We start from the raw sequence: 25,298 nt of genomic DNA, 5'->3' as shown, positions 1-25,298 counted from the left end.
AGCCATTCATTGTAGAGGTAGACGCTTCTGAGGTAGGGGTAGGGGCAGTATTATCACAAGGTTCGTCTCCTGGTAAATGGCTTCCGTGTGCTTTTTTCTCTAAAAAATTGTCGTCCGCTGAGAGGAATTACGATGTCAGCAATAGGGAACTCTTGGCCATTAAGTTAGCTTTTGAGGAGTGGCGCCATTTTTTGGAGGGGGCTATCCATCCGGTCACCGTCATCACCGATCACAAGAACCTGCTATATCTGGAGTCCGCAAAACGTCTGAATCCCAGACAAGCTAGGTGGTCATTGTTTTTTACCAGGTTTAATTTTGTCGTCACATATCGTCCTGGATCAAAAAATGTAAAGGCGGATGCCTTATATCGTAGTTTCCCTGGGGCCGGGAATACGGATGACCCAGTTCCTATCCTTCAGGAGAGGGTGGTGGTGTCGGCAGTATTCTCTGAGCTTGAGGAGGAAGTATTGGAGGCTCAGGGGGACGCCCCTGTTGGACCTCCTGGGAGACTGTTTGTTCCAGATCAGTTGCGACAAAAGGTGATCGAGGCACACCATAACTCAGCTTTGGCAGGACACCCAGGGAGTAAAGCAACTGTGGATCTCCTTTCGCGTCGGTTTTGGTGGCCTAATTTACATAGGGAGGTGGGAACTTTTGTTGCGTCCTGTGGGGTTTGTGCGCGCTCTAAGACCCCATGTACCCGTCCATCTGGGGCTCTCTTACCTTTGAAGATCCCGGAGCGTCCTTGGACTCATCTGTCTATGGACTTTATTACGGATCTCCCGCCATCTTCGGGTAAAACGGTCATACTCGTTGTAGTGGACAGGTTCAGCAAGATGGCACATTTTATCGCTCTTCCTGCTCTTCCTAATGCTAAAACTCTTGCGCAGGTGTTCATTGGGGAGATTGTAAGGCTTCACGGTGTACCCTCTGATGTGGTGTCTGATCGGGGGTCTCAGTTTGTGTCCAAATTCTGGAGGGCATTTTGTACACGGCGGGGGATGCATTTATCGTTTTCTTTGGCTTTTCATCCTCAGACCAATGGTCAGACGGAACGTCTGAACCAGAGTTTGGAGACATATCTCCGGTGTTTTGTGTCAGAGAACCAGGAGGACTGGGCTTCTTTCTTACCTCTGGCGGAGTTTGCTCTTAATAATAGGCGGAGTGAGTCCACTGGTAAGTCCCCGTTTTTTGGGGCATATGGTTTTCACCCCCAGTTTTGTACTTTCAGTAGGGGGGGCTCTTCGGGGGTTCCTGAGGAGGAACAATTTTCGTCATCACTCGCTTCGATATGGAAAGGGTTGCTGTATAATCTAAGTTCTATGGGGAACCGATACAAACGTATGGCTGATAGGAAAAGAGTGTCTGGTCCGGACCTAAGTGTGAACGATTGTGTATGGTTGTCTACCAAGAATATCAAACTTAAGGTTCCCTCCTGGAAACTGGGTCCCATGTTCATCAGGCCGTATAGGATCTGCTCTATAAGTAATCCGGTGGCATTTCGTCTTGACCTCCCCTCTACTTTTAAAATTCACAACGTGCTCCACAGATCTTTGCTTAAAAGGAATGTGGCGCCGGTGATACCGTCACCTTTACCTCCTCCTCCTGTGGTGGTCAATGGTAACTTGGAGTTTCAGGTATCGAAGGTCATCGATTCACGTTTTAATCGCCGGTCCCTTCAGTACCTGGTTCATTGGAAGGGGTATGGTCCTGAGGAGAGGATGTGGGTTCCTTCCACACGACTCACCCGGATAAACCTGGCCCTGAGGGTCCGGAGGCCCCTCGTAGAAGGGGGGGTACTGTCACGGGTGTGTCGCCACGAAGATCGTCGCGATTACACAGCCTGACTTCTCGCAGCTGAGTTTTTGGTGCTTGGTGTTTTTCGGCAGGGAGGGAGTTAATTCTCTCTCTCTGTGCTAGACGAGGCCCAGCCTCGCCCAGCTGCAGTTAACTCTGCAGTATTGGGACTCCTTCAAATACCTGCCGTTCTGATAGGGTAGTTGTCGGTGAAAGCTTTTCATGCAGACTATCAGAGGGATACGTGGTATTGTGGAGTTAGGAGCGAAGTGTACTCGGTGTGTTTTTTTCCCTTTCTCGCTTTATTCTTTATCCCCTTACCCATTGGTGTTCCCTCCGTTGTGGTGGTGTAAGTTTTTTGTATGCAAGGTGGTTTTTGGTTTGCCCCTTGTACTGTCTCGTTCGTCTTGTACTGTGTTTGGCATATACGGTCCTGTCCCCAATTGTTGTGATCGGGGTCCTTCTCAGGACTAGATTACTGAGGTTCAGGGATTCTCAGGAGGTAGGTTTACGCTGGCGGCCTGGACCTCTGTACCATCAACAGTACCTCCAGGTAGAGGGATTAGGCAGGGCCTCAGTGTAGGGTCAGCATAGGCTCCTGACCTCCTGAACGCCGAGACAGCGTGACAGATGGTTACCTGAGATCCAGTGTCCAGCGGGGCAGGTGTCGCGATGCCATCCAGCACAATGGACAGGAAAGGTCTTCCTCCCATGAACCGATGGTACCAGTTTGATGGTCCTGGTTGATCTACTCCTGGGTGTCGGCCCTCGGCCCCAGGGTTTGCTAATTTAAAGGACAGTTTCGCACTGTGTGGCCTGCCTTCTGGCAGCGGTAGCAGATGAATTCTCCAAGAGGGTGACGTTGGTCGTTGGTCCTACCACGGGGCGGCGTCGTCCTCCTCCGGGGTGGCATTGTCCTCCTACGGGGTGGCGTTGTCTTCCTCCTTCTCCTCATCCAGGGGACATCCTCAGGGCTGTCGGCGAGTAGGATCCTTCCTTCCGGCTCAGGCTCCGGCTGTAGCTGCAGGGTGCTCAGGACAGTGGCCAGGGTTTTACTTAACTGGCGCACTTCAGAGCACAGGCTGTCCAGCTCACTAGGAAGCACTGTTTGCATCTTTGTTTTAGCCGTTAATGAAGGAGCGGTGGGTGCTGCGGGCACTGGGGTGGCCCCACCCTGGTAACGTTGGATAGCAGTATCTGTTGTTTCCAGGGGCTGCAGACCCTTTATGGCCATGTCCTTAAGGGTCTCAAAGGTGGCATCTGGATGGTCTAAGGCCCACCACCGTACAGTTCTGCTCTCTTCCTGGGACCTCAACCCCCGGATGAACTGTTCCGTCAGCATTTTATTTTCATTTTGTATGCTGGCTGGACTAACCTGTTTCAGGGCCCGCAGGGCTTCCTGTAAGCGCCAGGCGTAGTCCCGGATACTGTCCTCAGGTTTCTGGACACAGTGATAGAACCTCATCCGGAGATCTGTCTCAGTGCGGTTTTCAAACACAGTTTGCAGTCTCTTAAAGATGATGGATACCGATTCCTGGTCTGCGGCTGGCCAGGTTTCAACTTCCCGCTCTGCGGCACCAGTCAATTGTCCCAGCACAACAGCGGCTCTCTGTTTACCGGTCATAGAATACATGTCTAACACACCGCATATTTTTCTCTTGAATCCGGACAGGATGTCCGGTTTGCCATTATACTGGGGGAGCCACTTCGCTCCAGGGATATACGGCAGGGCCATGGGTATCAACGGCGTCTTGAACCCCGCTGGTGGAGTGGCCACTCCGGCCTGTGCAGCGCCGGGCTCAGGTTGGGTATCAGGAGCGTTAACCGGTACTCCGGCGGCTTGCTGGTCGTCGGCCATGGTTGCGCCCCCCTAGTGAACCGGAGCCTACCTTATTCACTTTCTTTAACAGGTAGGCCGCAGCTCCGCGGGCGACGATCTTCTTCCAGGACCTTGCGTTGCTCGCGTCTGACGTCAGAGCGTCCTCTGGGCTCCTTCCAGGACTTCACGCTTCCTGGTTCGACGTCAGGCGTGGGGCGTGTCCTGGGCTTCGCGCGCTTCCAGCGGTTACGCCTCTCCGATTCCCGCGGTTACGCCCCTCTTCTTCCCACGCGGCGACAGGAAGATGGCGGACAATGGCAGGAAATCTCGGGAATGGCGGGAAACCTTCACCACAGTGAGTATTACAGTCTTTTAAGGCGCACAGTACCCGGTGGCAACGGGCATGGAATCCTGTTCGTGACGCCAAGGCTGACGCGCCCCCTGGGCCGTGGGGTACTCAGCAGCCGGGCCTCTGGTTGCTTGGGGGATATCACGGTGGCTGGCCCGGTCCGTGACCCAGGGCGGTCAGTAAAAAGGGGAAACTATTTATAGGGGATTATAAGTGTTCGTGACGCCACCTGTGGAATGCGGCTAAGGGGAGCCGCCGCTGCGGAGCAGTCCTCTGGAGCTGGTGATATGGCAGCAGGGATGGTGTGGCTCTCCACAGGTAGAGCTAGCTCCAGGGCAGCGTGGGGTGTAATGGATGGTGGTGCAGGGGAGAGACAGCAGGACGGTCCCGGAGGAAAGACGGACACTCACATGGGGGTAAGCTTCAGTACCTTTACTGGTGATGCTGCAGGCACAGTCCAGGGTACTCCAGGCGAAGGGCGCACTTTTGGACTCTCCCCAGTGAGCGGGTATAGGGCCTCCTGATCCGTGGCTTACTCTCTGAGCTTCTGACCTGCCTGGAGCTAGGCCAAGCTTGGTGACTGTCTCTCTTTGCACCTGCTGACCTGGTGGTAGGGCCTTCTCTTTGGAGATCACTCTCCCTGGACGCTGGGGCCTCGCCTAAGCACGGCAGCCAGCATGCTGCCTCTTCGCTGCTCTCTGAGCGTCAGCACGCTCTCTGCTCAACTCTGAGCTGTGTCCCTCTCTGAACACTAAACACAAACTGAGCTGCCTGGCTCCACCCTCCCTATATATGTCCCTAACAGGGCTCCCTCTGCTGGTCTGAGGTGGTAGGGTGGAGGTGTGTGAATGTGTGAGGGCCTCTTGTGGAGAAGTCCATCCATGCACCCTTCTGGGTTCTGTGGCACCAATGCGCAGCAGGGCGCAACAATGACACACAGATCTACCTCTCTGGACCCAATATCTCTTCCCTACTAACCAAAATCCCACAATGTCTGTCCGCTATCTCATCCTTCTTCTCTGATTGATTTCTAAAACTTAACATGGACAAAACTGAATTCATCATCTTTCCACCGTCTCACTCAACCCCCTCAACTGACCTATCAATCAAAGTCAATGGCTGCCCACTCTCCCCAGTCCTGCAAGCCCGCTGCCTCGGGGTAACCCTGGACTCTAACCTCTCCTTTAAACCACATAAGCCCTTTCCACTTCCTGCCGACTCCAACTTAAAAATATCTCCCGGATCCGCACATTTCTCAACCACGAATCTGCAAAAACATTAGTGCACGCCCTCATCATCTCCCGCCTCGACTACTGCAACCTCTTGCTCTGTGGCCTCCCTTCTACCACTCTCTCACCCCTCCAATCTAACCTAAACTCTGCTGCCCAACTAATCCACCTGTCCCCCCGCTATTCCCCGGCCTCTCCTCTCTGTCAATCCCTTCACTGGCTCCCCATTGCCCAGAGACTCAAGTTCAAAACCCTACCCATGGCATACAAAACCATCCACAACCTGTCTCCTCCATACATCTGTGACCTAGTCTCCCGGTACTTATGACGCGCCCCTGGGCCTGCTGTGTCGTGCGGCATCGCGCGCACGGGGGCTTACCCGGAGCCGGATCAGATGGGGGTAGTAGTCTCGTGGCGGTGACCCGGTCCGTGCCCAGGGAGTCAAACTGAGCGGCAGTCTTTAGCAGTAGATGTTAGAATGTTCGACTACGCCACCCGTTGAATGCGGCTATGAAGCCGCCGCTGCAGGGCAACGGGAGGGGTATGGCCTCAGGGCAGCAGATGTGGAAGATAGTGGTAGTGATGGTGCAGCAAGGAAGCTCAGAGACGTGTGGTGCAGTTTCAAGGCTTTTACTCACAGGTGTTGCTCCGGTCACTTCGGCCAAGAGTGACCACCCGAGCCGTGCTGCGTCCACCAGGTGCGGGACTCGGCCAACCCCCAGGCAGTTCCAGAGCGTGGTCCCAAGCTCCCCTCTATTCCTTCCTACGGGCCGTCCTCACCAGGGACCCACCTTTGTCCGGCTCCCTCGGGTCTTTTGGTGGCGAAACCTTTCCCGGCTTCCCTGACCCTATGCGTGGTTTGCCTTCCTGGTGGATATGGTGAGGGGTCGCGCCAAAACTTGTCCACGACCTCCGGTTCCTGGCTAAGGATGTTTAGCCTCTACCAGTTTGGGATCCGGTACCCTCTTCTGCCAACCCTTCACCCGTTAACTTGTTCTCTTGTGGGATCTCAGGGTTCCCTCTATTCTTACGTCTCTGGGCCTTTCTTGGTGTTTCTGTTCCTCCTCTCTGTGCTTCAGGCCTGGCTCTGGAGCTGGGCCCAGACGGAGCCACAGCTCCCCCTCAGCCCTCTCTGGCTGAGCTCCTCTCTGAACAGACCCTCCTCTGAACAGGACCCTGTCTGAAGATGGTGCCCACCTCTTATACTCCCTCTGACACCCGAGCCCAGGTGACTAGCACCCAATGGGCTCCTTCCTATGCCCAGAGTCCCTCCCCTGACTGCTCCTACACTACTGGGATGTTCCTCCCCCCCTCCCACTCCAGCCAGGGACAGACGCTGTCGTACCTGCACATCTATCTGGTGGGAGTACCGTTGTTCTGTCCCCCGGAAATGGGATGAGTGTAGTGCATGCAACTAACTGAGCTCGGTCCCACACTCCATCCTTACCCGGGAGTGGAATACCACACCTCTGGTTTGAGGTGCAATACCCCTGTAGCAGCCGAGTCCTCAGGGTGCTACATTCCCCCCTGGTAAACCACAGCACGTCCTCGGGCTGTAAAAGAATAAAACAAAACATACAAAATTTTTTTTTTTTAAAGTGCACTTACATATAAAATATATCAACCTTTTTTTTTTTAGCATAATATAAAACCTTTTCATATAAAACATTCTTGACTAATACGTCCGTGATCCCTGGCCACCGTGCAACTTGTGACCAGGTAAGTGCAACAGTCACTAGAGAAAAACAGTTCTTTATAAAACCAGAAGGGGGCGCTTTAGGAAGCGCAACTATTTACAGGGTATGGCCGCTCTCAGTCCTCGGCCAGTGGGGAATAGGGGAATGGCTGCTCACAGTCCTCAGCCTAGTAAGGGATAGGGGCACACAGGAAACAGTTCCTTTAAACAGTTCCACACTAGTCCCAACGGGGACCACACTCCAATTAGCAACAACTTAGGTACCCCTACGGGTAACTATATACAGTTCCTGGCTTATGCTACTTCCCTTCAGTAGCGGTATCCTCTCCTTGGCTCCTCCTGAGGGTAGTCTTCAGACCCGTCCGGGTCCTCTTGATCTTCCTCATACCGCAACTCCTCCTCCGTCAACCGGTGCACGTGAAGGGCGTATGGTCCTTTGGCACACTGGTGCCGGGTGAAGGTAACCTCATCACCCGGGTAGAGGTCACGTCCTCGGTGTCCCTCCGGCAGGTGGCTCTCAACATCCCTGCGGGTAACAAAGACATCGCCGGGGGTTCTGTGATCCCGGATAAAGCCCCAGCCGTGCTCCATTTGAAACTTTATTACAGTCCCGGTGGCGCGGGGACCGTGGGCCGCACGGCGGTTTCGTCAGGTCCGGCTTTTCTGCTCCGCGCTTTGGACCTGCAGCCGCTCCTCGCGGACCCGCCTCTCTCGCCGTTCCCTCTGAAAGACTTCCAGTTGTTGTCGGCAACACTCCTCACGTTGGGCTGCGGCCGCCCGTGTCTCTTGGGTGAACCCCATGAGGTTTTCACCGGTGGGGTCCCATGCAAATTGGGCCTCCTCCAGCGGGAGCGGAACAATTTTGGCGGGTGCCGGAGCCGGGATCAGAGGCTCACACAGAGGCCATTCCTTCCGGAGTCGGGGGTTGACGTACTCCGGTGGCCAAACGAAAGGCAGCCCGTCCGGGCTAGTATGCTGCGCAAACAGATCTTCGCCCAGGGGCAGCATTGTGGAAGTTGAGGGCACCGAAGGGGCAGCGGCGCCCAGATTCACCAGGCCTTGCGACCAGGCCGGTGGCACTCTGAAGGTGAAGGGTACTGTGGAGACGGCGGCGCCCGGGGGTACTCGGCCTTGCGACCAGGACGGTGGCGCTGTGGAGGTAGAGGGCGCTGTGGGGACTGCGGCGCCCGGGGGGTACTCGGCCCTGCGACCAGGCCGGGGGCACTTCCTCTTTTGCCGCGCTCAGGGTCAAGGGGCGTGGCGTAACAGAGGGCACGACCGCGGCTCCTGCCGCTTGAGGCCTAGTTGGAAGCAGCGGCGGTGCGGCAACGGGCGCGGTAAGTGGAACTTCGGGCTCTGCGACGGGGAGCTGGGGCAGGCTTGCGGCTACGGGGCTCGGGGTGATGACGTCCCCATTACCTGCTTCCATCTCTGCGGCTCCCTCCGCGGCGTCGTCTCCGGCCTCCGTTCCTCCTGCACCATCCTCAGGGGCAGACACGCTCCACGTTGCGGGTGGCATCCTCTGCTGGCGGGTTCCAGCCTGCTGGACCATCTCTCTCCTCCACTCGGCCAGTGCTTCTTGCTGCACTCGGGCCATCTTCCGGGCCAAGGCCTCCAGCGCGGTCTGTGCACGCTCCCGATTTCTGGGGAGCTGTGCCAGGATCTCCACCAGGCCTTCTGGGGTGGCAGCCTGCAACAGGTTCCGGACCACAGGGTCGGTGCTGATTGACTCTTCCTCCATCTCCGGGTGCGATCTGTCCAGACTCCTCCAGGCCGCACCCATCTTCTTGGTTTTGTTCTGTATCCGCCCCCATTGAGGGTGGTCCCGGGGCAACTTAGTGATTGTCAGTTCCAGGGGCAGCCCTCTCACACTGATGGACATTTCTATCATTGCAGTCTCTGCTGGTGGGGGCGGTTTCCGCTTTTGGCGCCATTCCTGGACCTGGCCCACGATGGGAGGTAGCCCCTTGCCACCCTCTGGCACGCCCATAATGGAGTCCGCTCTGCCAGGGCGGGAAATCGTCTCAGATGGCGGGAATCGTCTCCTTATGGCGGGAAACTCCGTGGATGGTGGGAAAAGGCTGCAGATGGCGGGCAAACGGCGGGAAACGAACCGAGATGGCGTCCGATGGCGGGAACCCTCTGGAATTGGTGGGAGACTCCTTTTTACGGTAAATATGAACTTTTCTTCAGGCACGCAGTACCCGGTGGTTGCGGGCACGTAATCCTGCCGACTACGCCAAAGGTTGACGCGCCCCTGGGCCTGCTGTGTCGTGCGGCATCGCGCGCACGGGGGCTTACCCGGAGCCGGATCAGATGGGGGTAGTAGTCTCGTGGCGGTGACCCGGTCCGTGCCCAGGGAGTCAAACTGAGCGGCAGTCTTTAGCAGTAGATGTTAGAATGTTCGACTACGCCACCCGTTGAATGCGGCTATGAAGCCGCCGCTGCAGGGCAGACCGCTGAGGCCGGTGGTAAGGTTGTGCAGCGTAGCTGGTAGAACCCCCAATGGGAGGGGTATGGCCTCAGGGCAGCAGATGTGGAAGATAGTGGTAGTGATGGTGCAGCAAGGAAGCTCAGAGACGTGTGGTGCAGTTTCAAGGCTTTTACTCACAGGTGTTGCTCCGGTCACTTCGGCCAAGAGTGACCACCCGAGCCGTGCTGCGTCCACCAGTTGCGGGACTCGGCCAACCCCCAGGCAGTTCCAGAGCGTGGTCCCAAGCTCCCCTCTATTCCTTCCTACGGGCCGTCCTCACCAGGGACCCACCTTTGTCCGGCTCCCTCGGGTCTTTTGGTGGCGAAACCTTTCCCGGCTTCCCTGACCCTATGCGTGGTTTGCCTTCCTGGTGGATATGGTGAGGGGTCGCGCCAAAACTTGTCCACGACCTCCGGTTCCTGGCTAAGGATGTTTAGCCTCTACCAGTTTGGGATCCGGTACCCTCTTCTGCCAACCCTTCACCCGTTAACTTGTTCTCTTGTGGGATCTCAGGGTTCCCTCTATTCTTACGTCTCTGGGCCTTTCTTGGTGTTTCTGTTCCTCCTCTCTGTGCTTCAGGCCTGGCTCTGGAGCTGGGCCCAGACGGAGCCACAGCTCCCCCTCAGCCCTCTCTGGCTGAGCTCCTCTCTGAACAGACCCTCCTCTGAACAGGACCCTGTCTGAAGATGGTGCCCACCTCTTATACTCCCTCTGACACCCGAGCCCAGGTGACTAGCACCCAATGGGCTCCTTCCTATGCCCAGAGTCCCTCCCCTGACTGCTCCTACACTACTGGGATGTTCCTCCCCCCCTCCCACTCCAGCCAGGGACAGACGCTGTCGTACCTGCACATCTATCTGGTGGGAGTACCGTTGTTCTGTCCCCCGGAAATGGGATGAGTGTAGTGCATGCAACTAACTGAGCTCGGTCCCACACTCCATCCTTACCCGGGAGTGGAATACCACACCTCTGGTTTGAGGTGCAATACCCCTGTAGCAGCCGAGTCCTCGGGGTGCTACACTTACCTACACGCATCCTCCAATCCTCACAAGATCTCCTTCTCTACTCCCCTCTTATCTCCTCTTCCCACAATTGCATACAAGACTTCTCCCGTGCATCCCGCCTACTCTGGAACTCTCTACCCCAACACATCAGACTCTCGCCTACCATGGAAACCTTCAAAAGGATCCTGAAGACCCACCTCTTCCGACAAGCCTACAAACTGCAGTAACCCTCGCTCCACCATTCGCTGCACGACCAGCTCTACCCTCACCTACTGTATCCTCACCCATCCCCTGTAGATTATGAGCCCTTGCGGGCAGGGTCCTCACTCCTCCTGTACCAGTCACCGACTTGTATTGTTCAAAATTTATTGTAATTGTTTGTGCTATGTATATCCCTTTCACATGTAATGCGCCATGGAATGAATGGTGCTATAATAATAAATAATAATAATAATTCTGGCCGTGCCTTTATTTCAAAAACTTCACTACAGGGTTAGTGATGGGTGCCTCTTGTAGACACCCTCCATTACTAACCTGGGCTTCATGTCAACTGCCAATACAAGGCTGACATGAACCCCAACCTTATTACCCCACTTGCCACCGCACTAGGGCAAGTGGGAAGAGCAGAGGCTATCTTATGGATGCGCCAGTTCTGGGGCTGCTGAGAGCTGATATTATTAGCCTCGGAGGGGGCCAGGATCCTTGATCTCTTCCCTGGCTATTAATATCAGCGCACAGCTGTCTGCCTAGCCTTGCTTGTTAAACATAGAAACAGAAAAAAAAAAAAAAGAAAAAAACTGACAGCACTTCCAATACAAGAAATAGGTGTGAACAGGTGCTTACTAGGAGTCGCTATCTCCATAAAATACTAACAAACAAAGCAGCACACTGCAGCGCTAAGTATGCGAACATGAAATATATGAAATTTGAATAGCATTACTGCTCTAGAAAATAGAAATAAATGAGAAATCTTAGCACATAAATTGGCCAATTCATGTGTACCTGGAATCTGCTGTAAGGTAGCGCTAATGATCATGTTGAGGGGCACTCACTTCACCGGGTCAATTAAAGCACACATGCAACGTTTTCCGGTAATATGAAGTCCAGCAGTTTATTACACATCATAAACTGCTTATAACATAGTCCATCTCAGTGGCTAGCAGGAATGTTACACATGTAATATCCTAGAGCCTTTTCAGTGGCAGCTATGCCCGCTTGGCTTCAGATACAGACTTCAGCAAGGTACAACAACAATATTCATTTAAAGCACCGTTTTTACCTTTGCCGGGTCTTAGCTGCTTCTATCAGCTCTATTCTGCCACAACTGTGGTTTAAGGCTCACCAGACGTGGTCTCCAGGCCACGTGCCTTCCAGGGCCAACGGTGTCCCAGACACAGGGACCAGGCCTCTTGCCTCTCCAGGCTAATGGTGTCCCAGACACAGGGACCAGGCCTCTTGCCTCTCCATGCTAATGGTGTCTCAGACACAGGGACCAGGCCTCTTGCCTCTCCAAGCTAATGGTGTCCCAGACACAGGGACCAGGCCTCTTGCCTCTCAAGGCTAATGGTGTCCCAGACACAGGGACCAGGCTTCTCCACTGTTTCAAAAACCACCAGGATTTATATATCCTTCTGTGCGCACAGGACCTGTGATGATGTCACAGTCATGTGATCAGTCACCTGAAGGGGAGGTATGTGGTCAGCCCCCCTCTGACATTTTGGCAATGCAGCAAGCTGCTGCATTACATACCCCCCCCCTGTTCAAACTTGTGGGGTTGAGCACATAATATACACAATCACATTATAACCCACAGTTCATACAGAGACTGTTATGTTCTGCTACCAAAGCTAAGGAAAGAGAGGAGATCTGTCCCTACTATAAGACTCAGCTGAATCCCTACGATGTAACAGGGAACCTGATCCTGCGATCAGACCTGCTAAAGTCCTAATCTAGTCTGTACGGAGACCTATAGATGTGAGGAGGGAATCCCTACAAGTACTAAGGACTGGGAGGAATATGGGACACCTCCTAACAGAAATAGTAGCAGACAGACGAACAAACAAAATAGATAGAACATAGAGGTCCGTAGACCAAGCAAACTAACAGAGTTAGATACAGAGCACAGGCTAGCTAGAAAGTAGATATACAATGAAGTCCAGCAAAGCCAGAAGGGCGGAGCAGGATTAAATAGGCCAACAAGGTCATGTGACCAGCAAAGGAAAAAAAACCTAACAGCAAGGTTCTAACAGTACCCCCCCTTCTAAGAGGATCCTCCGGATCCCCTAGGACCAGGCTTATCAGGAAATCTCCTGTGAAACGCTCTGATAAGTCTGGACGCGGAAACATCATCTGACCTCACCCAAGAGTTATCCTCGGGTCCGAAACCTTTCCAGGCCACAAGATACTGCAAACTACCTCTATACCATCTAGAGTCAAGGATGCGAGAAATTTCATATTCCCCGTCCTCCACCACCGGAGGAACAGAGGCAGAGGCGTCACCATCCGACACAACAGCTTTTTTTAACAGAGAGACATGAAAGACCGGATTAATTCTCCAGGAGGTAGGAACCTCCAACCTAACAGCAGATTGGTTGACAACCTGAAGCACCTTAAAGGGCCCTACAAACTTGGGACCCAATTTCTTAGAAGGAATCCTCAACCGCAGATTCCTAGAGGACAACCAAACCATGTCACCAACAGCGAACAAAACCTCCTGTCGTTTCCTATCAAAGTAGTCTTTAGATTTTCTGTTGGCCTCCTGAAGATTACCACGCACATCCGTCCAAACTCTTTCCAAATCACCGGAAAAATTCTCCTCCTCAGGCACGGCAGATCCCAACTTGGAGAACGACCCAAACGACGGATGTCTCCCAGAACAACAAAAAAAAGGCGAACAACCAGCAGAAGAAGATGTATGATTGTTCAGAGCAAATTCGGCAAGTGGCAGAAACTCAGACCACCCCTCTTGATTGTCTGCCACAAAACAACGCAAGAACTGCTCAACATCCTGGTTTTTCCTTTCTGTCTGGCCATTAGATTCAGGATGATATCCGGACGAAAACGACAAATGAATTCCCAACCTGTCACAAAAGGCACGCCAAAAACGAGCCACGAACTGAGGACCCCTATCAGAAACAATGTCAGTAGGAACGCCATGAAGTCTGACAATTTCCTTGACAAAGGCCTTAGCGAGAGTTTTAGCGCAGGGCAGTTTGACGAAGGGAACCAAGTGACACATCTTGCTAAAACGGTCCACGACCACCCAGATGACAGTAAAACCCTCAGAGGAGGGAAGGTCAGTTATAAAGTCCATAGCCAAATGTGTCCAAGGAGCACTGGGGACCTCCAAAGGACAAAGCAACCCCGCAGCAGGAGTATGTGAGGACTTAGATCTAGCACATATAGTACATTGGCGCACCCACTTAATGACTTCCTTCTGCCATCCAGGCCACCAAAAACTGCGACCCACCAGTCTCTTGGTCTCAGAGATTCCGGGATGACCTGCCAACCGAGATTCGTGACACTCAACAAACAAATCTCTCCTAAAGGTCCCAGGCACAAACAACCTCCCATGAGGAGTGTTAGATGGGGCATTCTCCTGAGCTTTAAGAATCTCATCTTCCAAAACGGAGTCTAAAGCAGCTATCACAACACCTTCTTGTAAAATGTTTTCCTCTTTCTCAGCACCGACTATGGGAGAAAAACTGCGAGACAAGGCATCCGCCTTAACATTCTTAGTACCAGGGATGTAAGTAACGGAGAAATTAAACCGCGAGAAAAACAGTGCCCACCTAGCCTGACGGGCATTCAGGCGCTTGGCAGCATCAAGATATATCAGATTTTTATGATCCGTAAGAACCTGAACGGGAAATTCCGCACCTTCCAAGAAGTGGCGCCAGTGTTCAAATGCGAGTTTAATAGCCAATAATTCCCGATTACCAATATCGTAATTCAGTTCAGTCTCCGAAAATTTTTTTTAAAAAAAGGCACAGGGATGTAATCCATCCCCGTTATCCTGAGACAATACTGCGCCAACCCCCACAGAGGAAGCATCAACCTCAACCAAAAACGGCCTAGTAACATCAGGCTGCATAAGGATGGGAGCAGAGGTGAACCTCTCCTTGAGATACACAAAAGCTTCAATGGCCTCAGAAGACCACTGAACCGCATCAGCACCTTTCCTGGTGAGATCAGTCAGAGGTTTGACAATACTAGAAAAAATTTTTATGAATTTTCTGTAGTAATTGGCGAAACCCAAAAACCTCTGTATCGATTTCAAACCAATAGGCCTAGGCCATTCCTGCACAGCCTGAACCTTAACCGGATCCATCTCAAAACCTTTGCTGGAGATAATGTAGCCCAAAAAACTAATTCTCTGTACAGCGAACTCACATTTCTCCAGCTTAGCAAAAAGCGAATTGTCCATTAATAACTGTAATACCTCACGCACGCTCCGCCAATGAGACTCCAGATCTGGCGAATAAATCAAAATGTCATCCAAATACACAACCACATTTTTACCGATCAAAGGTCTAAGGATGTCATTAATCAGATTCTGAAAAAATGCAGGAGCATTAGTAAGACCAAAAGGCATAACCAGATTCTCAAAATGACCCACAGGAGTGTTAAAAGCAGTCTTCCATTCATCACCCTCCTTCATGCGCAACAGATTGTATGCCCCCTTAAGGTCAATTTTAGAGAACCACTTGGCCCCCAATAACTGGTTAAACAGATCAGGAATCAATGGCAGTGGGTAAGGATTGTGTACCGTAATTTTGTTAATCTCACGAAAATCCAGACAAGGACGTAAACCGCCGTCCTTTTTTTTTACAAAAAAAAATCCAACCGCCACAGGAGACTTAGAGGGCCTAATGTGACCGGCGGCCAAACTTGTCTGTATGTATTCCTCCAAAGCCTTCCTCTCAGGAATGGTAAGGTTAAATAAACGACTTTTAGGAAGAGTCGCTCCAGGGACAAATTCAATAGAACAATCATAGTCTCTATGGGGAGGCAAAACCTGCGATTCCTTCTCAGAAAAAACTCTCCAAAAATCCTGAATAGGAACAGGCAATTCTCCCCTATCCAAAGCTGCAATACGCCCGTTACAACACTTGTCATAACATTTATGGCTCCAGGATTTAATTTCACTGGTAGACCAATCCAGTACAGGATTGTGAAATTTTAACCAGGGCAAACCCAATATTACTGGAGAAGGCAAGTTATTCAACACTACCAAATCCAATTTCTCATGGTGAACACCATTAATAGTGAGAGGAAATTCACTGACCTTGAGAGTAATATTCTTCAAAGGGGAGCCATCCACAGAAACCACAGCAATGGGGGATGATAAAGGTTCAGGTTTTAAATTGAGTTTTTCCACGAATCCCCCATCAATTACATTCAGTGTAGACCCGCAATCAACAAACACCCGAAATTCCATTAATTTTTCCTGAGCAATCGTGGAAGCAGCTAAAAATATACCCTTGGAATTTAAACAGGCAATACGGGCGTGACTGACCATTTTTTTTTCTTTCTTCATACGAAGCTCACAGCCTTTAATCAAATGACCAGATTTTCCGCAATAGAAACACAAGCCTTCTGAAAAACGACGGTCTTTTTCTTGAGAGCGAGGTGCCACCGATCCAATCTCCATCGGTTCACCACTGTTAGTACACACATTATCATAACCAGAAACTGACATAGCAGAGGATTTGCTCTCATTAACCCTAGCACGCAGTCTTCTATCCACCCGTATAGCTAATTGCATAGCCTGTTGCAAATCCTCAGGTGTAGGATAAGCAATTAGCAGGTCTTTAACCCTTTCACTGAGCCCAGCAAGAAATAGACTTTTCAGAGCAGAATCGTTCCACCCTGTTTGAGTGGACCAACGACGAAAATGAGTACAATATTTTTCGACATTACCTGATCCTTGTTTTAAACGTCTCAACTCAGTCTCAGCTGATGCCACACGGTCAGGATCATCATATAATAGTCCTAAAGCAGAAAAAAAACTATCCACTGATCTGAAGCATGTATCACTAGGTTGCAAAGAAAAGGCCCACTCCTGAGGCTCTTTGCGCAAAAGTGACATTATGAACCCTACGCGCTGGGATTCATCCCCAGAGGACTTGGGTCTCAAACGAAAATACAATAAGCAAGCATTTTTAAATGAAAAAAATTCTCGATGTTCACCAAAAAATAAATCCGGCAAACATACCTTAGGCTCCAAGAAATATGCTCCAGGACAGTTACTCACGTGCTGACGGAGCTCGGCCACTTCCAGAGAGAGTCCCTGCAGGTGTTTACCAAATCCTGAACCGACACCATGATGGAACAAAAAAAAAAAAAAATCTTTCCTTAGAGAATTTGCAGGCTGGACTTACTGTTATGTTCTGCTACCAAAGCTAAGGAAAGAGAGGAGATCTGTCCCTACTATAAGACTCAGCTGAATCCCTACGATGTAACAGGGAACCTGATCCTGCGATCAGACCTGCTAAAGTCCTAATCTAGTCTGTACGGAGACCTATAGATGTGAGGAGGGAATCCCTACAAGTACTAAGGACTGGGAGGAATATGGGACACCTCCTAACAGAAATAGTAGCAGACAGACGAACAAACAAAATAGATAGAACATAGAGGTCCGTAGACCAAGCAAACTAACAGAGTTAGATACAGAGCACAGGCTAGCTAGAAAGTAGATATACAATGAAGTCCAGCAAAGCCAGAAGGGCGGAGCAGGATTAAATAGGCCAACAAGGTCATGTGACCAGCAAAGGAAAAAAAACCTAACAGCAAGGTTCTAACAGAGACCATGTACTTGACATTTGCGCTGCTCAGCCCCTGGAACATTGGTGATCAACATTAGCCCATTCCTTAGGTTCCTACCATCCGTCATTGTCTCCAACTTCGTCAAGTCACATTTCCTAGTCGTAACCTTGTCAGACCTCCCCCGCTCCCAGCAGTCAATACAGCAGTGCGACTCACTTGCGCTTGTATATAAGGTCCGACTCCGTACTGTCTCATACTCTTTTTCTTTTTGCATGGGCCTCTCAGACCTGAGTTACTGGAGGTTTCACTACCTCTAAACCCACGCCCACTACCCTCAGGACATCCTGAAAGGTCTCTAACTTCTGCTGTAGCTGTTCTAATATTTAGGGGGCCCTTCCTCTGTCTGGTCTCACAATTTATAGACGGCTGCCATCTTCTGCTGCTCAGACAACGCTGTCTTTCTATTCGCAATCTGGCGAGATTCAACTGTTCTACCTCTCGCAGGTAGGTCACTCGGTACTCCATCAGCATTAGTATATATGCAAGATTTTCTTCTGTGCCTACAGCAGAGAATGACACCATGCCGTCTTCATCCGGTATCCAGTCCTTATGATCACGTGGACTGCTTATTTTCATCACACCAGACTTCTTTACCATCATCTGCATGGCTCGGCCATTTCTCCCAATGAGCTTTCTTACCAGAGCATGAGGCACCCGGATGACTTCTTCCCACAGACTTTGAGCTTTTCTCATAAGCTCCAGTTGTCTAATGGCTTGTTCCATCTTCAACCAGACAAACCGCTTCGTGCGAACACATCGCCAGTGCATGTCACTTAGGATAGCCACCCTCTTCACTGTGACTTCGGTTGTGGACAGGACCACCAGCTGTTTAGCTTCTGAGGTCGAGTACACCTTACAGGCTCCCACGGACTTCTTAAACTCTTCATGCACTGATTCTCTGGTGCATTCTTCTCTCAAATCTTCGGGTACATCTATGAGGCACTTGTACCGAGACTTTTCTGTCTCACCAGTGGTTTCCAGACAATCATCTGGCTCAGGTTTCAGGGACAACTGACTTTCAGCTTCTTCACCCTGTATGCTTCCCCTGAGCTGCCTCACAGCTATGAACTCAAGAATTCTCATCTTGACAACTTCCATTCTATACTTATCTTCTTTTAACACTCTCTCAGCTCTCCTCAGGTCCACCTTCTCATGGTTTAAAGGATTTGTTTGCCCTTCTCCTTCTCCAAGGAGGCCTCGTTCACTGATTGGTACTTTGCCAGGTGGCCTTTGAACTCGACAACTTCTTCCTCTAGCTCAGCTACTCGCCTCTCAGCAACCCATCTCTGAAGCTCTTCCTGCTTCAACTGTTCCTTTATCACCAGAATTCTCTCAAACCTCTCTGTCTCCAATGCGCCCACTCGGCTCTCCACAGCCAGTCTCTCAAGCTTCTCTTGCTTCAAATGGGCTTGTAGCGTCTCCTTGAGCTCCTTGATCTTGGCTCTTACATCCACCGAATCTTCCAAGCTCGCATTATTCGAGGAGGCATTTGCTTCATACCTCCCTTCTCCGATAGACTCCTCCATCTTTTTCCGCTCAGCTTCCATCCTGCCAATTCTATCCTTAAGGCACATCTCTGCCCTCTGGAGATCATCACAGAACGTCTGCAGCTCCTTCACCTGAGCTTCCAGTCCCGAGATCTTTCTGCGGAGATCATCATTCTCATCACGGGTGTCCTGTAGAGCAGTCTCAATCACTTGGCGCATGTGCTCTGCATCCGCCTTATCATCCTCTAGTTTTTCCTTAACCTTGAGGAGATCCTCATAGTCTCTCTTAGTTTGTTGCAGTTTTCTATTGAATTTTTCACGTATCTTTTCTGCCTCGGTAATATGAAGTCCAGCAGTTTCACGGTCGTGACTAGACACTTCATCTTTTAATGCCTCTTTCAGGGCGGATAGCTCCCGGTCTCGCTGGTACAGAGAGTACTCCAGCCGCTCCTTCTCCTGCATTAGAGGCTTTACTTGGTCCTGGAATTGCTGCAGCTCCCTCATGAGTTCACCATACTCCTTCTTGGATTCACACAGCTCCCAGTCGAACTGTTCGCGCAGTTGTTCTAGGTCTTGATCACGTCCAGAAACTTCATCCTGCAGCGCCCCTTTTAAGGCAGATAGCTCCCTATCCCTCTGGTGTAGACCCTCATCCAGCCTTTGCTTCTCCTGCATTAGCTGCTTCACCTGCTCCTGAAATCTCTGCACTTCCTTTCTTGAGACCTCTGCTTCTTCCGCATCCACAGAGCCTTTCTTCACTTGCTACAGCTCTAACTGTACCAGGGAGAAGCGATCTTTCATCTCGCACAACTCATCTTCAGACTCCGCTTTGTCAAGCTTCAATTGAAAAACCTCCTCTTTATTTCTCTGGAACATTTCTTTCTATTTGTTGATTTCCTCGCTGCTTTCCTCCAGTTCTCGCTGCAAGTTCCTCACAACCTGATTTATTTTTTGCCGTTCAGACTCCATGCTCAGCTGGTCCGGGGACACGTTCTCCATGTTTTTCCTTAGTTGCTGCACGTCACTCTGATACTGCTGCCTGATAGGCTCCAGCTCTTGGTCATGATTGGCCACCTCCTCTTTCAGGGCTGTCGGTTCCTGATCCTTCTGTCTCAGTAGATTATTCAGCTTGTTACGAATCTGCAGAACTGCATCCAACTCTTCCACCTGATCTTCATTGTTGTCTGATACTGTACCGGAGGTTGCTACTGGCAACGTCACCTCCTCTTCCATCCTGATCTCCTCTGCTTCTAAAGGAGGATCCACACTTGGAATAAAGGCACACAGCATTGCATTTTCTTTATTTACCCTTTCAGCAAAGGCTACAGGAGCAACTTTTTTGTGGCCCTTGCGCCTTCGATGACGAGAGGGGGACTTTCTAACCCCTTCTATCTCCTCCTGACCGAACTCTCTTTCTACTTTCGTAGTGTCACCATCAGCTGTGGGGTCTGTGTCACTTCCCATGGTGTTATGGACCAACAAGTCACCTCCCGCTTTGATGTCAACCCCTTCTACTGGAGCTACCCAGTTATCAACGGTCAAATTGTCATTTTTAGGCGGTACAAACCCACGACCAGTAACCAATTTTGGTTTTCTATGCTCCACCCTCTTTTGAGACTATGCCCCCTTTTGGACAAACACACCTATAGGGGGTACTTTAACAAAAAAAAACGCAATAATCTTAGGACCCAGTTCACAACATATCTTACTGCCTCCCTGGGCACTCTGTGATAGTACCTGCGCCACAGGAGAACTCAAGGAACGGACCGCTGCCACCTTTCTGTAAAGGGCCAACAGCTCCTGCCCTTCCCGTACCACGTCCTGTTGTCGTTTCTCAAATACCTGCTGTTGTTTCTCAAATGCCTGCTGCGAGTCCTGTTGTCACTTCTCAAATGCCTGCTGCTGCGATTTTAACAGGCACTTTAATCGTTCAATAGCTTCAGGCTCATTTGCTGCTCCCTTCACAGCCTTCTTTATCATCTCCTGCATTTCTTCAGGACACTCCATTTTGCTGCAGACCGTTTGCAGCCGGTCATCCAACCACTTCTCCATTCCGTCTGGAGATACTGCTCCATTCATATCCATCGCGGTACGCTGTTCACAATAGGCACTTCACACCGCTCTCCCCGGAAAAAATTTTGTGGCCCCACCAAGCCACAGCAAACCAGGTTTGAGTGTGACGACAATTTTCGTAACCCCGCCGAGTAACAGCCAGATGCTTTAATCTTCGTGGCCCCGCCGAGCCACAGAAAACCAGGTTTGAGTGCGACGGCAATTTTCGTAACCCCGCCGAGTTACAGCCAGATGCTTTAATCTTCATGGCCCCGCCGAGCCACAGCAAGATGCTTGCATCCACATTCGTCGTCCTGTGCCGTTACCCCTTGCAACCGGGCTGCAGTTGCCCGCATTCTCCACCAATTGTAAGGTAGCGCTAATGATCATGTTGAGGGGCACTCACTTCACCAGGTAAATTAAAGCACACATGCAACGTTTTCCGGTAATATGAAGTCCAGCAGTTTATTACACATCATAAACTGCTTATAACATAGTCCATCTCAGTGGCTAGCAGGAATGTTACACATGTAATATCCTAGAGCCTTTTCAGTGGCAGCTATGCCCGCTTGGCTTCAGATACAGACTTCACAGCAAGGTACAACATCAATATTCTTTAAAGCACTGTTTTTACCTTTGCCGGGTCTTAGCTGCTTCTCTCAGCTCTGTTCTGCCACAACTGTGGTTTAAGGCTCACCAGACGTGGTCTCCAGGCCACGTGCCTTCCAGGGCCAACGGTGTCCCAGACACAGGGACCAGGCCTCTTGCCTCTCCAGGCTAATGGTGTCCCAGACACAGGGACCAGGCCTCTTGCCTCTCCAGGCTAATGATGTCTCAGACACAGGGACCAAGTCTCTTGCCTCTCCAGGCTAATGGTGTCCCAGACACAGGGACCAGGCCTCTTGCCTCTCAAGGCTAATGGTGTCCCAGACACAGGGACCAGGCTTCTCCACTGTTTCAAAAACCACCAGGATTTATATATCCTTCTGTGCGCACAGGAACTGTGATGATGTCACAGTCATGTGATCAGTCACCTGAAGGGGAGGAACATGGTCAGCCAGAACACACCCCCTCTGACATTTTGGCATTACACTGCGGAAAGGCGTTTCTCAAAATATAAGGACCCTACCAATGTGAATACCCCTCTTAGGGACATCCGAACACTTCATGTTCGCATACTTAGCGTTGCAGTGTGCTCCTTTGTTTGTTAGCATTTTATGGAGGTAGCGACTCCTAGTAAGCACCTGTTCACACCTATTTCTTGTATTGGAATTGCCAAAGCGCTACTGGTTGCTGATCGTGGGGACATTGCGGCTAACTAAACAGCTGTGAGCTGTTATTAATAGCCAGGGAACATGTTGGCCTAATGGCCCCTTCCTAGGCTAAAAATGGTAGCCCTCAGCTGCCCAGAAATGACACTTCATATTTGAATGGGGATTAGGTGTCGCTTACACCAAGCCCTTTGTTTAGTGTTGAAAAGGTGTCAACCAGAGCTAAATAAACACACACACTGAAAGTAAAACACTTTATTTGAAATACAACAGACACATTCTTTAATCATTTAAATTAACCAATATACTCACCCCAGGTCCGACAGTAATACAAGGGTTAAAACGAATGTCCCACGTTTTTTTTTTTCAAATATCTTTATTTAGCTCCAAAAAGCATTTATTAGTGTGCGAAAATGCATCAAAAAACGCATAGAAATTTTTTAAAAACAAATCAAATCCTGAATGTGCGCACATAGCCTTAGGGTATGTGCCCACGATGCAGATTTCAAGCAGAAATTCCCTGAGCGTCTTTGTTTCTCCTTGCTTGAAAAAACCTCTTGCGGTTTATACATGTGTTTTTGACGCGGTTTTTCATGCGGTTTTTGAAGTGTTTTGTAAGCGTTTTTGAACAGAAATAAAGATAGTTGAAAAAAAAAAAAGGAACTTCTGATGTCATTTCCTTGTCCATTTCCCCTCTTCTCCATTTTGTTTTTTTCAAGGTACACAATGCCACACGAACAGCAGCCCCTGACTCTCAGCACAGCATAATAGTAAGAGTGTACACCTTTCGTCAAAACGCCCACTTCCGGTTTTGACAGGTATCCCGCCCCTTTTTGGCACTAAGCCCGCCTCCACTTCTGGTCTAAACCTCACCCCTTCCTTCCCATTCTACGCCCACTCGCCGCCCCTATGTGTGTCAATACATGTTACGTCAGTTCCGTCCCTGCCCCCCGTTCAGCCTCTGTTACATCCCCATGACCGCCCATTCTCTGCCCCTGTTAAACTCCCATCTTGTGGGATCATGTGTCAGTCTTTGATAGGTGGTGATCATGCCATTTGGGTGTTGATAATGGCACATTCCTCATCCCCCATTAGCTTTGTGTAAGCCGAATTGCTAGAAGGTGATCATACCCTTCCCCCAAGGCTGTAGGTTAAAGTGTAAGCAGCGTATGTAAGAAAACATGTCAAGACATGTTTTGTGAGAGAAGGCAGCCCCAGGTTCCCAAGGGTTAATGAGAGCAATTCAGCGGCAATGTCCACGCTGTCGGGTATTTTGTCGCTCAGCAAGTTGCTTAGAACTCCACAGAAGTCTCGCTGAGACTGACTAGGCATTTTGTAAACTTAAATTTTTCTGTGAATGATGCTATCGTTATGTGCCGCAAATCATAGATGACGAACACCGATGTGGCTGTGTACGATGCGCCATTTGCGGGGGTTCCAGTGAACAGATTCGATAGTTATCTATGTTACATGCAGCTCTATAAGCTGAAGAAATCTACGGAATGCTACATCTTTTACGATTTTGAATGTACGCAAGAGACGGGAACGCACCAACCCAATTACGTTTTTGCCACAGATTTGCACGGGATATCTAGCTGGGAGTTTCAGGGTAAAAAGTGTACTACCGACTTTGTACATTTTTTTACAACGGGTGGGTATGTAGGTTACACAATGCGGGTCGTTACGATTCCTACTTTATCGTTAAAGAGCTGACCCGTGAGAAGCTACGCGTCAACATGATAGCACAAGGCGGTCGCCTTTTGTGCATATCATTACCCGATTTAGACGTGAGATTCATCGATTCTTTCAATTTCATTCCCATGAAGCTCAGTAAGTTCCCACAAGCTATGGAATTTTCAGGCGCTAAGGGTCACTTTCCACATTTTTTTAACATGGCTGAAAATCAGACCTACGTAGGCCCTATGTCAGCTGTTAGCTATTATGGCGTAGAGTACATGACGCATAGTGAGAAAAAGGAATTCACAACGTGGTACGAATCGGTGAAAAACAACACATTTGATTTGCAAGCAGAGCTCAAAGCTTACTGTCAACAGGACGTAGAGGTCTTGAGACGCACCTGCGTAGTGTATCGCGAGTGCGTCATAGAAATGACCGCCAAAAAACAAATACAGTTCTGTAAGCTGAAAAATAAATTTACTGAAAAACTCATCAGTATAGACCTGTTGCAGCTCACGACACTAGCATCTGTTTGTATGGCCATGTACGGCTTTAAATTTCTCCCCAAAGACAAAATAGCCATTTTAGCGGGGGATAATTATCACAAAAAGCACAAACGTTACTCGACTCTGGCTATTCAATGGTTAATGTACGTAGCGCATATAGAGAACCTAGATCTGCAACACGCTTTGAAAGGCGGTGACAAAAGAGTAGGTAACTTTTTTCTAGATGGCTATGCGAGCATCAGCGGCCGTCCCACGGCTTTTGAATTTCAGGGTTGTTTTTACCACGGTTGTCCCATCTGCTATAACGAGAATGACAAGAACAAACCACTTACGGGCAGTTGTATTGCATGTTTGAGGTGAAGAAACGTTTCTTGCTTCAAAAGGGGTTCGACATCCGCGTATTGTGGGAGCACGAGTGGCGAGAGATGATTGAAAAGAGCTATGACCTACAAGCGTTTCTGCGTCACATGCATTTCCCAGAGCCATTAGAGCCTCGTGATGCTCTGTACGGGGGGTGTACTAACGCCATCAAACTCTATCACAAACAGTAACACGGTGAAACTATAGAGTACTACGATTTCACCAGTTTATACCCGTACGTAAATAAAACAAAAGTGTACCCACAGGACATCCTAAAATAATCTATGACCACTTTGGCTATATCAAGCAGTACTTTGGCATCGCCAAAGTGAAAGTCTACCCACCCAGGGATTTGTTTTTCCTTGTGCTCCCTCTTAAAATTAACAAAAAATTGATCTCCCCCCACATGCGCTTTGCATTCAGAAGCTGCTCCCTGCGCTCATTCGGAGGAAGAGAGGGCGCTGACGGGTACATGGTGCACGATAGAGTTAGAAATAGCTGTGGAGAAGGGTTACAGGCTCGCACACATTTACGAGGTGTGGCATTTTGAGGAGACGACGACCGATCTATTTGCGCAATACATCGATTTACATCTTAGACACAAACAGGAAGCCTCGGGTAAACCGCATGGTGCACGGACGAAACCAAGAAAAAAGAATACGTAGCCGCCTATCTTGAAAAAGATGGTATAAAGTTAGACCCCGATCATATAGAGCCAAATTCAGCTAAAAGACAAATCGCCAAACTATT

General features: G+C 50.1%; 1 pseudogene; it reads right to left on the bottom strand.

Annotated features, from left to right (window-relative positions):
• Nucleotides 1-19,915, bottom strand: part of LOC141156870 (cingulin-like) — a 29,707-nt pseudogene extending 9,792 nt beyond the window's left edge.
• Nucleotides 19,916-25,298: the final 5,383 nt, after the last annotated feature.

The sequence above is a fragment of the Phyllobates terribilis genome, unplaced genomic scaffold, assembly GCF_046119375.1.
Source record: "Phyllobates terribilis strain yellow unplaced genomic scaffold, ASM4611937v1 Scaffold_1__5_contigs__length_1240528914, whole genome shotgun sequence".
In the NCBI taxonomy this organism is placed as follows: Eukaryota; Metazoa; Chordata; class Amphibia; order Anura; family Dendrobatidae; genus Phyllobates; species Phyllobates terribilis.
Note: the sequence above shows the minus strand (reverse complement) of the source record. Positions and strands in the feature narration are given on the sequence as shown.